At 43.2% G+C, this 13,824-nt stretch overlaps 1 protein-coding gene across 2 annotated transcripts in view; it reads right to left on the reverse strand.

The window, feature by feature from the left end:
* Positions 1-12,575, reverse strand: part of TC2N (tandem C2 domains, nuclear) — a 34,477-nt gene extending 21,902 nt beyond the window's left edge. For both annotated transcript variants that reach the window (XM_074908554.1, XM_074908553.1), the window contains exon 1: positions 12,508-12,575. The gene's annotated coding sequence lies outside the window, so the exon portion shown is untranslated. The remainder of the gene's footprint in view (positions 1-12,507) is intronic.
* Between the last annotated feature and the right edge of the window lie 1,249 nt (positions 12,576-13,824).

Raw genomic sequence — 13,824 nt, forward strand, 5'->3', positions numbered from 1 at the left:
ATAACAGTAATAATGCAATTCTACATTTTTTTGTACTTCTATCTATAAAAAAAGACTATGTTTTTCACAGTAACACCAAGTAACCTATGACAGTCTTTGACTATTATCTTTTTTTTTTCTCATTTATCAATATGCAAACATTCATACTTTTTTTTTTTTTTCTTCTATCTGAAGACAAATATAAAGCAATTCATCACTGCCTACTGTATGGAAGAGTACACTATTTACAGATTACTGTTTTGTAGGCAAGGTAATATCAGTAGTCAGTGCCAAAGTACATAGACACATAACTTAAGAGTTTCCGATTAATTTTCGGCTTAAATACAGTATTTTGAAAAGAAAGTTCCAAGAGTAGGAGACTAGAACAGTTTACACTTTTCAGTTTAAAAATGTAATGGTTTCAATGACAAAATTTGTGCTTGTGTTCCTAGACTTATACCACAGCCAAATTACAAAAAAAATGGTAGCATTTGCTGAGGGACACATTATCTACATTACAGTCCTCCCTCATTTTGCTTAAAGTACTTTGCTTTATTCGCAAAATCATGACACGGATGTCTCAATTATTTTTTAAAGTTTTAATTCACTTAACTAAGCTACAGAGATAAATATATTTGGTTTTTTGTTTTAGTTATGAAAAGCAATCCTGGCAGTAAATTAGATGGCTTGGCTCCCAGTTCATTTACTTTCTCACATCTGTACTTCCAAAGTTGCCTATGATTAGTTATACAACTTCCACTGCATGCAAAACTTTTGTCTTAACCATGTGGGACAGAGAGAAATTTAAAAGGTTGTTTTCCATGATTTTTTACCTCAAATTATTATTCAATTTTATTATTAATTGAAAACTAACAAAAATCTTGTAGAAGATTAAACAAGTATTTCATGATCTTGACAGAAGTCGACATTTCTATCAAAGGTTAAACTTCTCCCACATGCCATAACCTTTTGCTGGTGTCAGCTACCCAAGAAACCCCAGTATATCATTTAACAGTTGTTAAAAGGTTGTGCTAACATGCATTCAGCTGGGAATAAATTTACCAAATAAACCTGAACTACAGAGACATTTTTTAGGTGCACCACCAAATTCCAAAAAGTACAGCAATGCCATCCATTGTAACTGGAAGTTAGAGACAGTCAAGGAATCCTAAGTTTTGGGGTCAGTTTTTGTTGGGCAATATGCATACATCAAAGACATCCTCCATTCTGGAGATTAATTAGACTGAGAAAAGTACAGGACAAAAAGGAGAATTATCCCTGATTTTCAGACAAAAAACTGAGATGGAGAAATCACTTGCAGCAGAAGAGGGAACTGAACTCAGATCCTATAACTGTGTTCCAAATTCCTTCTCTTTCTTGGTGTTTTCCACTGATTTCAGTAATCTTTTTTTCATTTCTCTCTTCTCAGTATCAAGCCAAAGTTAAGATAATCAAATGTAACTCAGCAATAGTCCTTCCACACTAAGGCAGAAGGAGAGCCAAGGTTATTAGAACATCCTGGAAACAACAAAGTTTAAAAATCAACCACACACATACACAGAGCCTAGAGAATTACAATCACTACTATTTTAATGGGTTTAGATGGAGAACATAAATTATCTTAACGATTTCCAGATTTCTCTGATAGAAATTTTGAATGAGCTAAAATCAGATAAACAGAGCATCAAAGACTTCAGTTCCAGATGCCTCCAGAATGGTTACAAGACAGAGATGTTTGGAGAAGAAAGTAAATATTTTCAACAGCTTATTAAATAAAAAGAACATGATCAAAAACGGATGATCACAATATAAAATATTAAAAGCTGAAAGCAGTCTGAAAAGAAATGTCAGGTCTTTGCTGCCCTGTGATGAAAGGGTGTGTTTTGCAACAAGTTTATAGGCTGCCAACGTATTTTACTGGATTTAGGCACACACTGATCCACAGAACTTGAACAGGTAACATATTTAAAACTATTCAGTAGACACAAAGGTGAAATAGCTGATCTCAAACTGGGAAAGCTGGCTAAACCAGAGGCTTCAGACATTATGAGATTTACTGCCAGCCATAAATGTGTAAAATGCATTCTCAGATCTGAGTTCCAGAAACACATCATGGCAAATTTTCTAGTAGCAGTAAGTCCTCACAAAGCAGGAGGTGTAAAAGAAAATATCCGGAAACAGGGATGATGGGTTGTTATTAAGCATTTGGGACAGATCCTCGAATGACATAACTGTCTACAGTTCCAGTAGCCCCAGTGGAGACACAACACTCTGCAACATCAGAGGACATGCCAGTGGAAAAAGCGAGCTCAAGCTTGCCAGTTCACACCTCAGCCAAACACCACGTTTATGCTACCTCTGTGCCTTTCAGATCCGGGAGACGCAGTCAATCCCAGTCATATAAATCCTTCAAAGAGCATAACAATACCACCACAGGTCTCCAGATGATTACCACAGCACAGAAAAAGCTGCTTCTGCTGCAAGTCAGAAGGATGCTCTTTTGACAGTGCAGATGCTGCAGAAGGTTTAACTTCCACGGCCAGCTGTTTTGCAGTTTTGTTTCTGGGGGAGAGCATCTTGGAGCTGTGCACTGGTCTGAGCACAGCTCCTCATCTGAAGAGTGGTGGCTTGTGACCACTGCATCTCAAAACTGGTCAACACTAGTGAAACAGTTTAAATGGTTTCAAGAAATTTGCCTCCTCCAGGTACTTCGTTACTGTAGCAGGAAGGACAGCACATGCACCCACCTACACACATAACACTATGCATGGGCATACACTTGCCAAAGACATAAAGCTCACAGTTTTAAAAAAGCCCTTTTTGGGGGGGGCTGTAGGCAGGTCTGATTTGTACCACACATACAGGAGAGAGAGGGACTTCAAGTATGTCAGCATGTGGAAAGACAGGATGCAAGCTTTTGTTCCTATTCACTATAAACCCAGGCAGAACTAGATTGCCTGAAGGAAGAGAGGGGGGCAAAAAAAAAAGGAAACAAAAATGATCGTGCCAACACACACCTACCTGCTACATGATAAGAGGCTCCTATCTATGCTTGTTTCAGGAGAACCCCACAACAGTGCTATCTGCAGTGACTAGGGGTGTGTCTGTACATACACCTTCTTTCACTACTTGTAACCACAACCCAGGGAAAAGCATGAAAACACTGGGAATTTGCACACAGAGATTATTCCAGTTCTGCCTTCCAAGAAACTGAAGAAAATGTGAAGCTTTCCTTTCTTCTGTGCTTGAAAGCAGTGGATCACAAAGGAGATGCTGAAGTAACACAACAGGAAAAAGACACTATGAGAAGGCTTTTCAAGGACACAACCAGAGAGGCATTCTTGTGAGAGACACTTTACAGTTTGACAGAAACATAATGAAGGGATACAAAGCTCTCCCAATGCAGCAAATAAATGAAGAAAAAGTGTAATTACATATTTTAAAAAAGGACTATGCATCATTAACCTGTTTTAGATGATGGGAATTTTATGATGCACAGCTTTCCTGGGGCAAAGAGCCTACTGGCATTAAGTAGTTACACAATTATATCTGCTAACAGAAATAGATGGTAAAGAGTTGCTGGGAGAAGTGTCATGCTCCATGATGCAAACAAACCACTAACTGCCGAGGCACAGGAAGCACCTTCCCGCGCTGGTAAAGGATGGCACAACAGCCCATCAGGGGAAGCTTTACAGGTTCCTCTCGCTGATCCCAGAAACAGGAAACTGAATGGACCACTGGTCCAAACCCGCACCGTCCCGTCCTGCAAATTCATCTCATTCACTTGGTCAAGTCTGCTAAAGCAGAATCTTACTTTTGAAGACCAGAAGGCCCATTATGTACTTTTCTCCCACCCTCCTCAGTTACTGACACCACTGGATTTCAACCAGTTACTCCTGCGCTACACTGAGCAACTTAAGCAGGAAGACACTGGGGTTTTATTTCAGAAAATATTCCAATAGCTAACCACCTCCACTGCTAATATTTTAACTCTATTTCCAGTTTAATTTTTTTCCCAGTTTTTAAGTCTTTGCTATATTAACAGTGTAAATTATCAGTAGTATCTCTTTTATTCATTTAGATCTTAAAATGTTAGGATCTAACCTTCTATTTCTCTTCAATAAGCTAAATAGGCCAAATCAGGCCATGTAGAGAAGTTTAAACCTGTAAGTTTTACAGCATTCATGTCTGTTTTGTACAGTTCTTCTCAAAACATTATCCCACTTCTCTGATCACGTTTATTCAGGCTGATACCAGAAGTGAACTACACACCTCAAACTCAACAATATCAAAGGATAATATAAGGTGATATTTCATTAATACTTGTAAGGGCAAGATTGCTCTCATTTCCACAGCGTTGTATTGAGATCCAAAATGGTTAGTGGTTCACTGCTGCCTCTGCATCCTCCTGACTATATTCTGAGCAAGTGGAGGAAAAAAGGAGAATGGGAACCCACAGAGAGCATCTCCACAGTCCCTCTTGGTGATTGTCGTAGTGTTCAGGTAAAATATTGTTTGCTGCCTCACCTAGAGATAACAGTGATACATAAAGTTTAAACCTCTTGTAATCAGCAGCAATACTTCACTACTGTCAGTTGGGGAATGACAATTGTACAAAAATATTACTTATTCAGCTTTAGCAGGCTTCTCCTGAGACAAAGAAAACCACCTCAGAAGTCAATTCTTAGCTGAGCTGTTGTCATAGCAGTAAAAGAAGAGCGCTCTCTGATCCCATGATGTGCTTCGTATGCTCTCCTGCTGAGGAGGTCTAGCTCTAACCGAACCAGGACAGAAGCTTTACCTGGAGCAACCATGTCTTCCAAAATGCAGTTGTGAGAGACCATGCTGTGTCCTACTGCAACTTTCCCTTCTCCCTCCAGCTTCTCTGCCCATACAAAGATGATCTAATATACGTCTTCCTTCGTGCAGGCCCTGAGCTGAACCCTACAGAAAGGGCACTTTGTGCAATCTAGCTGTGGTCCCCTTCAGCTCAGCAGCTGCTCCTTCCCAGGGCTCCAGACTGGAAGAGGCCAAATGGCCTTCAGTACATTTGCACATGTAGCCCAGGCACAGACCACCAGACAGAGTACGTCACAAAGAACTAATTGCTCTTGCCTACTTCCCTGAAGAAAAATAAAGCTGAGCAGGTGTGTGTGCTTGAGCTATTGTGCTACAGGAACAACTGCCTCTACTTTCCAGGCACCCCTTGGAGAAAGGGAACAAGCCCTGGCAGGAGTACATGATCCAAAGTCATCCTTCTGACACGGCCCCCAGGGACACTCTGACTCTAGCTCAGCATTATAGCCTTGCACCTGCAGCCCTTAAATGCAGATTTAATCCAAGCCTGCCCCAGTATACAGAAGATTAATAATATCATTTACAAGGGCCAAAAGAACAACTTCCATAAATCTGAGCCAGTTATTCTCATGAGAGATTTATATTTGAATTAAGAAGGAAATATCATAAATCTATTCCATGATAAAGCGTAAAACTTGGAATTTTAATACGCTGAATCCCCTACGCTCTGGGCTGTAAAAGTTGATAGTGTTTCTTCCTAATGCTGCATTAGGCAAGTAACCAATTCATCCAGATACTGAACTGACAACAATGTTCCTGTGAAGTGTAGATAAATTCACTGACTTGGACAAGGATGTACAATACGGTATGTATTGGGGCAGTAAACACGAAAGAATAAATCCATTATGTTGGACTGCAGATCACTTTGGATTCAGATGGAAAACAGCAAAGCAAAAGTTGAAGTCAGGACACCAGTAAAGAAAACTTAAGAGACTGAAATATCTGTGAAAAGAACTTGGCTTTTGATGAGAACATGGAAAGAATTCAACATAAGATAAGTCCTTTGCTCTAAGCATATTAGGAAAAAAATCACTGATGGTTACTTTATAATCTAACTTAAAACTTAAGACTTTCTTTATGTATTCTGTATCAGATTTTAATCCATTTTTTTTCTCCTTCTGCAGTAATGGCAGGAGGCCACAAAAATAGAACTGTCAGCCGTCACTCTACAGCCCTGATACCAAAGAGAACTGGAAACATCTGGATGTATTTTTCAATAGGACAGCCAAGAAGAAGGTATTTTAGGCAAAAGCATCTGCCTGTGCAGTGGAAATCCCTAACATGGCTAAATGTGTCTACCTTTGAAAAGACGGCCCTTGGAAACCAACTCAATGCAATCACTGAAAGAGAGCACTGAATGGCATCCAGGACTCCTCAGCCTCTGCCATGAATACAGAGCCACACAGTAAACACATGGACACTCATATAATATCCAGACAGCTAATGAAAAATAGCTCCTCCTGTATATATGAAAAAAAGAAGAAAACCCAAACAGTTTTGCATGGAAAAATAGTTTCATTACCACTAAAACTACTTGACGGAAACCCTGGTGACCTACAAGAGTCAAGATGGACTAGTTTTTTTATATATACATCTATACATGCACATACACATCTACTGCTTTGTTTTAGTTGAAGCAGGTTTTTATTAGTTATTTTACATTAATAGTTATTTTACATGTAATTATTATTTTGTTTCATGATGAAAACAAAAACTCCTCTAAACTATGGAGTTTCCACAGGATGATGATTCCCTGTTCAGCAGTTCTGCTCTACACTGTCACTCTATAACCAGTTACAGCATTGTAGTGAGAGGAGGGAAATACATAAATTGTATAAAAGGAAGGCTAAAAGACTATAGCTGAGATTAAGAAAGGAAACAGGTGACAGCAGTACGACTCATATGAAAAGAGATTAAATTAATTACTCTAGAACAGGAAATAGGAACTGATCTTAATTAATTCAAATCCAAACCAGATTGGGAATATGGCTCTGCTGGGCACATGAACTGAGCTCAGGAAGCTGTCTAAACACCCTTTAAAATACAAGTCCAGGAGGATCTCATCTTTATAAGGTACAACTATTTATTATTTTTTGCTTTTAGCACTTTTAACAGCCCCAGCAGAGCCTCTCAGAGAGCTGTACTGGCTGGAGTACTTGGCAGATGCCCAGGCAGATGAGTGGTAACCAGGCACTGCATAAAAGAGATATTTTTTAAAAATTCTGCATAGACATTGGGAGAAAACAGCAGAAATCAGAACTGTCTTAATTTTATGGGAGCATTTAACATCCCAATTATTATTGGCCAAATGCTGCTACAACTATGGGGCACAGTGGTGGGGCTCTGCTCCCTTCTGAGAAGATAGAGGTCCTGAGAGCAGAAATTGGCAGCATGAACTTACCATTCCCTTTTTCCCCCCAGGGAAGATTTGCTTAACAACAAAGTGAGCAATACCTACACCATGAATGTATGGGGTTTTTTAATCCTGTTGAGTTTAAATCAACACTCTTCACAAGATATTTTTGACCCATGATTTCACATGCTGGTGAAACTAGATCTGGAAGTACACATACCAACTGAACTGAATGAAAGCCAGGATGATTCAGGGAGATGTTCTGAGTTTAATCAAGGGTTCATGGAGGAAACCTTTTAGCTACTCCGGTCATTGCTGAGCAGAGAGAACCTGAACAGAAGACTGACAGAGAGTTTCCAACCTAGAGGCCAACAATCCCATTTTGTAAAAATAAATTGGGGAAGAAAAACCCCAACACCCAAACCAAAAACCCAACCCAGAAGTAAAAGGTTTTGAATGTTCCTCTACTGCGGAGCTGATCTTGAGAATGTTTTTTTTGTTGTCACCTAAAAGATCAGTACTAAACAATGATTCATGAATCCCTCAGAAATAGGAAACACCATTTGTTTTTGTACCAGTTCACTGCTAACCACAGAATCACTGATAGCTCAAGCTACTTTTCAACCTTGTTCTGACTAACCCTCCTCTCTATACGGCAGGTGCTTTCCTCATCAGAAGTACACACACAGCAGACCAGATGCCGGCATTTCCTAAAGAGAACCCACCCTTAGCTCCCCTTTATCTGGCCCCTCCAGCCCCTGGTCAAGGGTTGGGCCACCTTCCAGCCACATGAACCACCTCACGCTGTTCACCCTGGCCCAGCTTCAACAAGCAGGGTGGACAGGGCCACATCCAGCCCCCTGAGCCCGCAGGCACAAGGGCTCTGTGGGAGCGAGGGGTTGGATTCCTGCAGGTGGAAGGGACCCTCCCACAGCTCTGGTGAGGAGACTGTCCCACAAAGGCCAAGCAGCCTTCCAGCTTGCCACACCAGACGAAGCCGAGGCACTACATGTGTGCATTAACATATCCCCAGCATGCTCTGTAAATGAGGGCACAGGGGGCACGGGCTCAGCACACCACCCTCTGCCTTCCCGGTGGCCAGGAGAGCTGGGCAGGTAGTCAGGCACCCACCTGCTCAGGCTACCGCACACTGTACAAGTCCACATCCAGGTTCCAGGATCCAAAGCACAGGTGCCAAACTAATTTAAATGCCTAATAGGTTTTGAGGCCACTGGGTCATGGTCTTTCTAGATTGCTTTTTTGGACTTCAAAGCTGGTTTAATTGCCAAAGCAGCATCTCCAGAACCAGTTCTTCAGGCCGGACCCACAGCTCATTGCAATGACCACGCAAACCCCCCAAACACCAAGGGCCTTCGTTTGGGGCCTAATTATCTGTTCTCTCCAGTATAAGTGTGGCTATTAGATCACTGAAAAACAAAGCTTCAAAACAAAATCACCAGGATACGATTTACAGGAAAGATAAGCATCAGATTGCTGACATAATTTCTTTTTGGCACTGAATTCATGTAAACTTCAGCTGTGATGACAGGCAAACACTCATGCTAAGCTTAAGAGAAGTCTCCTCATCAATTCTGCACAGTTCAAAGTATTAACATGAGTAAGAGATATGATGCAACACAGATGAGCTCAAACCAAACCCCGAATTTGAACCTCTTCCTACATGAGGCTCTTCAGTTTAGGTCTGAAGATTCATCCCAGTCACAAAACGCTGTCAACATAATTTTTCTTTGCATAAGCAATCTTTCTGAGGGAGCCTGAATAGCATTACTAACCAGAATGACAACATGGCTTAACCTAAACGCAGTCTGTCCTACTTAAAGCATGCTTCGCCCTTCACTTTAGAGAGAGGAAATCTTAGGTTCTCTGCTGACAGAGATTGGGTGTTGTCCTACTTAGATTAGAGAGAGAATATTTACCAGAATTAAGGTATCTTGGGAGATAGCAATTCAGAGTAAACAAAGTTGCTCTTTGATAAAATTAAACAAGAGTCTGAAGAGGGGAGCAACAGGTCAGGATATGCATCATGCAAAATTCACTAAATGAAGTAAATAGCATTTTAATCAAGCAAACAAGTTCAATAAATGTTTCCACCAAAGCCAAAGGATACTTCTGGTATTAACCAAAGCATGCAGGATTCACAGGCAGAGAGCAGGCCTAAACTAGCCAAAGCGTGGCTTCCTAGTGGAGGCTGCCCTTCTAAGGCTCTGCCCATCACACATGGGGGCTGTGCCTGCCTGTCCTCAACTCGCCTAAAGGGCTGGCTGCTACCGGAGGGGCAGTTTGGCTCTCCCTTGCCAACAACCATTCCTGTTAGATCTAGTAAACATGCAGCTGCACCATGAGTTGGCCCAGCTCACTGATTAGATGCAAAACTAAACCACGAAAATAAACAAACTTTTTTTTTTTTTAAAAAAGTCATTTTCCACCTCCCCCTGTGGTTGACGGTACAAGGTGGGGTCAGAATGCAGTGTTTGGGAAAGCAGGGGGCCAGAGCAGGACTGCCCTTTTCACAGCCAGCCCACAACCCCGGGGAGTGCATTTTGAGTGAAGTACATCTGAAACTAAAACACCTGTGAGCACGATGAACAGAGGCTGAGCAAAGAGCAAGCCAGCTGACACAAAACACAACGGACAGAACAAACAAGTAAAATGACTGAGCCTAATGATTAGGACAAAGGATTAAAAAAAAAAAAAAAAAAAAAAAAAAAAGACCTGAGTCTGAGTGTTTTCTCCAACTCTGTAAATCAATAGCTTACACACACATGACTGACTGAACAATCCTGCCCACATTCACTCTTTCCAGAGCGTAAGAAGAAAGAGGACTTGGTCACTTGGGGATCCATCACCTAAATTAAGTGGAAGGAAGGGCAGTGGAATTGGTAGGACTTCTGTGGGGTCCAACATACCCTTTAGGAGCAGCAGTTTTAGTAGGTGTGATTTTTATAGGTGTTTGAAAGAATCAAGGGACACTTTAATAATAAATATTTTTTTCTTGAAATTCAATATTGCTTAGCCACATGTATTCTGCAAATATATTTTTAATATTTAACATACAGTTGGAACAAGGACAAGAAATCAAACTTCACTACTCCTGGGTTTATGCCCTAGCCACTGAGTTGTAGGATCACAGCTCACCTTATGAATATTTCTGTATTGAAAGGAAGGTGAAACAGTTTTGTAAGTAAGGAGTCGGAGACCACCAGCCTAGAACACACAGGTTTATGGTTCTACCACTCTCTTGAGAAATGAAAGATGCAAATTCAGAACTTGGCTCTTCACATCTGGTTAACAGCTCCAGACAAAGCGTAGAAAGAATATCAAGGGGGGAAAAAAAAAAAAAAAGGCATGGCAATATTCTCCTCTGCATGGTTTTTAAGTGGTCCTGATCAGCTATATGTAATCTGAAGACACTTCAGCTCTCCCAAGAACAACTTGCCAAGGAAATTCTGGATCCCTGGACAACTTGGGCACATGACTAATCAACACTGTCAAAACTAAAGCCACATAAAGCAGGAGACCTCAATGCATTCAAGTGAGTATTGCTGGGAAAAACCTGAGCCTGCACAGATCTGAGACCAAGGGTTAGGACTGCAAGGATCTAGCTCTGAGGAGCAGGTGCCCACAGAATCATGTAGTTGCTCAAGGACTTGACAGCTGTGTCCCAGTGTATGTCCCTTGAGATCCAGTTCTCTTCCTGCACAATTACACAGCACTGACTGGAAGCATACATTGTAGGAATGGCCATGATATCAACCTTTCCATTCTTATCTAGAGAAATGCATCACATGAGGCATTTGGCATGTTTTCACATTGAAGGAGAGTTACAAGACCACTTTAAGATGATACTTATTTCAGACTGCTGTTTAATAACCAGAGTGATTTAAACCATCCAGGAATCCAGTGGTATGGTATGCATTAAAAAATACACTGTGGCTTTTGAAAAGGACAGTTTGAAACTGCTTACTATCATGACTGCTGCTTTAACAGTGTTCTTTGATACAGCAGGTTGTAAATTCAGTAAATACGTTTTCTGATGCTAATTTCATCTAGTACAGAAAGGAAACTGTCCAGCTATATTCACAACTTCCTTCTGAGTTTTGGCTAAACCAGATCTCTAATTACCTAAAGCGTTCCTAGAGAACGTGCTCTCTTGAGGATGGTAATGCTTAGATAAATCCTCACAGAATATTTGGGTTTTACAATTTTCTTACAGCAATAACAGTTTAAGACAATTTAATCTTGGACCTAATTTTAATGAAGATTAACTTCTGTAGTAATTCCCTATAGTTACTCTTTTTCTACCTGCCTCCATTTCTCAAGGTCTGTCACTTGATAGAAAATATAGTCGAGCCAAATCTTGGAAGCATACTGTCAAATTAACACTCATACAGCCATAAAAAAACCCCAAGCCCCAGGCACTGAAAAGCCTTCACTCCCAAACCCCCACCGATACTGTAGCACGGTGGCAAGGGCACACCAGATGTGCAGCATCACCTCTAATACAAACTGCCCAGTAACACTGCCTTTTGCAATTCACGTTCTGCAGGTTGAATTAGTCAAGTTTTAGCCTACTTTGAAAAACCTCAGAGATCAACATACTAACATCCTTAAAGAATTCTGACTTTAAAAACGCGCTGTCCCATTCAATATACCTATCAGTACGCACCAGGTGAAATACATCAGGGTGTGTAAAGAAGATCCTTAGTTTTTGTTTCTGAGGAGCCTTGTATGCACGGTGAGAAAACAGTAATTTGCAATTATCGCTGTCTAGTCACGCTTAAATACTCAAAGTATCAACAGACAAGGCAGTTGTGTTACATTCAGCCACATCAGCGATATAAAGGGAAGAGTCCCTTTAGCAAGGCAGCCCACCAACAGCCCACCTTCCCGGCCGGCCCTCCCTCCCGCACGGCCATGTGCCTGGGGTGAGCCACGGGCTACCGAGGCTGCCGGAGATGGGCAACCGAGTGGTTCTGCTGGGCACACAACGCCCAGCTTCACATTTCCCATGGGCGACTACAGGCAAGCGACCCGCCACCCGCGGCGGGGGCCCGAGGAGGGCCCGCCCGCAGGGGACACCCGCGCCGCCTCGGCGCCGTACGCCCGGCTCCGCGCTCCGCCGGCGGCCGCCACCGCGGGGCCGCGGGCAGTCCACGGCCGCCGGGGGTGGTCCCCCGGCCCGGCCCGGCGCTCGGCCTCCCCGGCGGGCCCTGCCCGCACCTGCCGCCCGCCCGCTGCCCGCGCCGCGCTCCGCCTGCGCCGCGGTGCCCCCGCTCCCGCCAGCCCCGGGCCGGTACCTGCTGGGATGCCGCCCCGCCGCCCGCTCGCGGCTGCCGCCGGCCGCCTGCTGCCCGCAGCTCCAGCGGGAGCGCCCTGCCCCGGGGCCGCGCCCTGCCCCGCGCTCCTGCCCGGCCGCCCGCCGCCTCTCCCGCCCAGGCCTCTCCTCCCGCCCGGCGGCCGCCGGCCCCCGCCTGCTCGTCCCCGCCAGGCGCTGCCGGGCTGGCCGCCCGCACGGCCCCTCAGGTGCGCTCCCACCGCGCTCACTCACCGACCCCTACCGCGGAGGGGGAGTTTCCCCGCCGAGCTGGGACTCACCCACCTCACCAAAGCTCCTCGCAGCGGCACATTTAGCTCCAAATAGCCGCCGGTAACTTTTCCTGTCTCTCGCTGGACCGTGACACCGGCAGTCTGTGCCAAAGCAGCCCCTCGCTTTGCTGGAAGCAAAACCAGGCCTATATTTTAGAGAGGAAAAGTGAATTTTTAGGTTTTTATAATGTTCTTAGTCAATGGTGTGTCCAGCTGGAGTATGGATCCCTGTCAAGTCACGCTTTATGTAGACACGTGAGAGAAAGCCCCGGCCACAGAGTGTGTAGTTACAGGATAATTTATGGATCATACACGGTGGATTGATTCAGAAATTTCACCAGGAAATCCTGGTTCAGAAATTTCCTTGCAGGAAGCAAAAGTTTTGTGAGACTCGGGGTGGTCTCTCCCTCTTTTCAATTCTGGTTTCTGATAAAGAGCTAGTAGTGCTAAAATAGCCCGGGAGGCAAATATGAGCAAGAAGTGGGGCTGAATTAGTAGGAAAAAGGAGTATTTCCTCAAGGAAATGGTGTTTACACTGTAAGAGTATTGAAATTTCTAGTCAGTGAAGTTTTATAGTCACCCTAATACTCTTGAATTGCAGCCTTTGGTGGATTCCCCATCCACCAGGACTGTAGTTTTTCTATGATGATTTTTTATTTTAAATTTAATAGCACCACGGTCCTGCTGCTAACTCACCATTTCATGCCTGTCATCATGCAGTGTAACACAGCTACTTCGAGCTCCAGAGCCCCTGTAAGGAGAGATCCTTTGCCAAAAGCACAGACCGATAATACTTGAGCTAACAAAGCATTTCTGTTCATCTCTGCACAGAGCCAGTCACACAGTGCTGAGGTATCACACAGCGGAGTGGCTCTGATTCCCGTTAATGGAGCTTGTGCAATTATGTGTGGTCACTATTTTAAAGAAATACCAGTAACCTGGTATCCTTCCAAAATTATCTGAGTCCTCCTGAGGTGCTCATTAAGCACACGTTTCAAGGCATCTCACTGAATTAATTTACATGATCG

Source organism: Athene noctua, chromosome 6 (genome assembly GCF_965140245.1).
Source record: "Athene noctua chromosome 6, bAthNoc1.hap1.1, whole genome shotgun sequence".
Classification (NCBI taxonomy): Eukaryota; Metazoa; Chordata; class Aves; order Strigiformes; family Strigidae; genus Athene; species Athene noctua.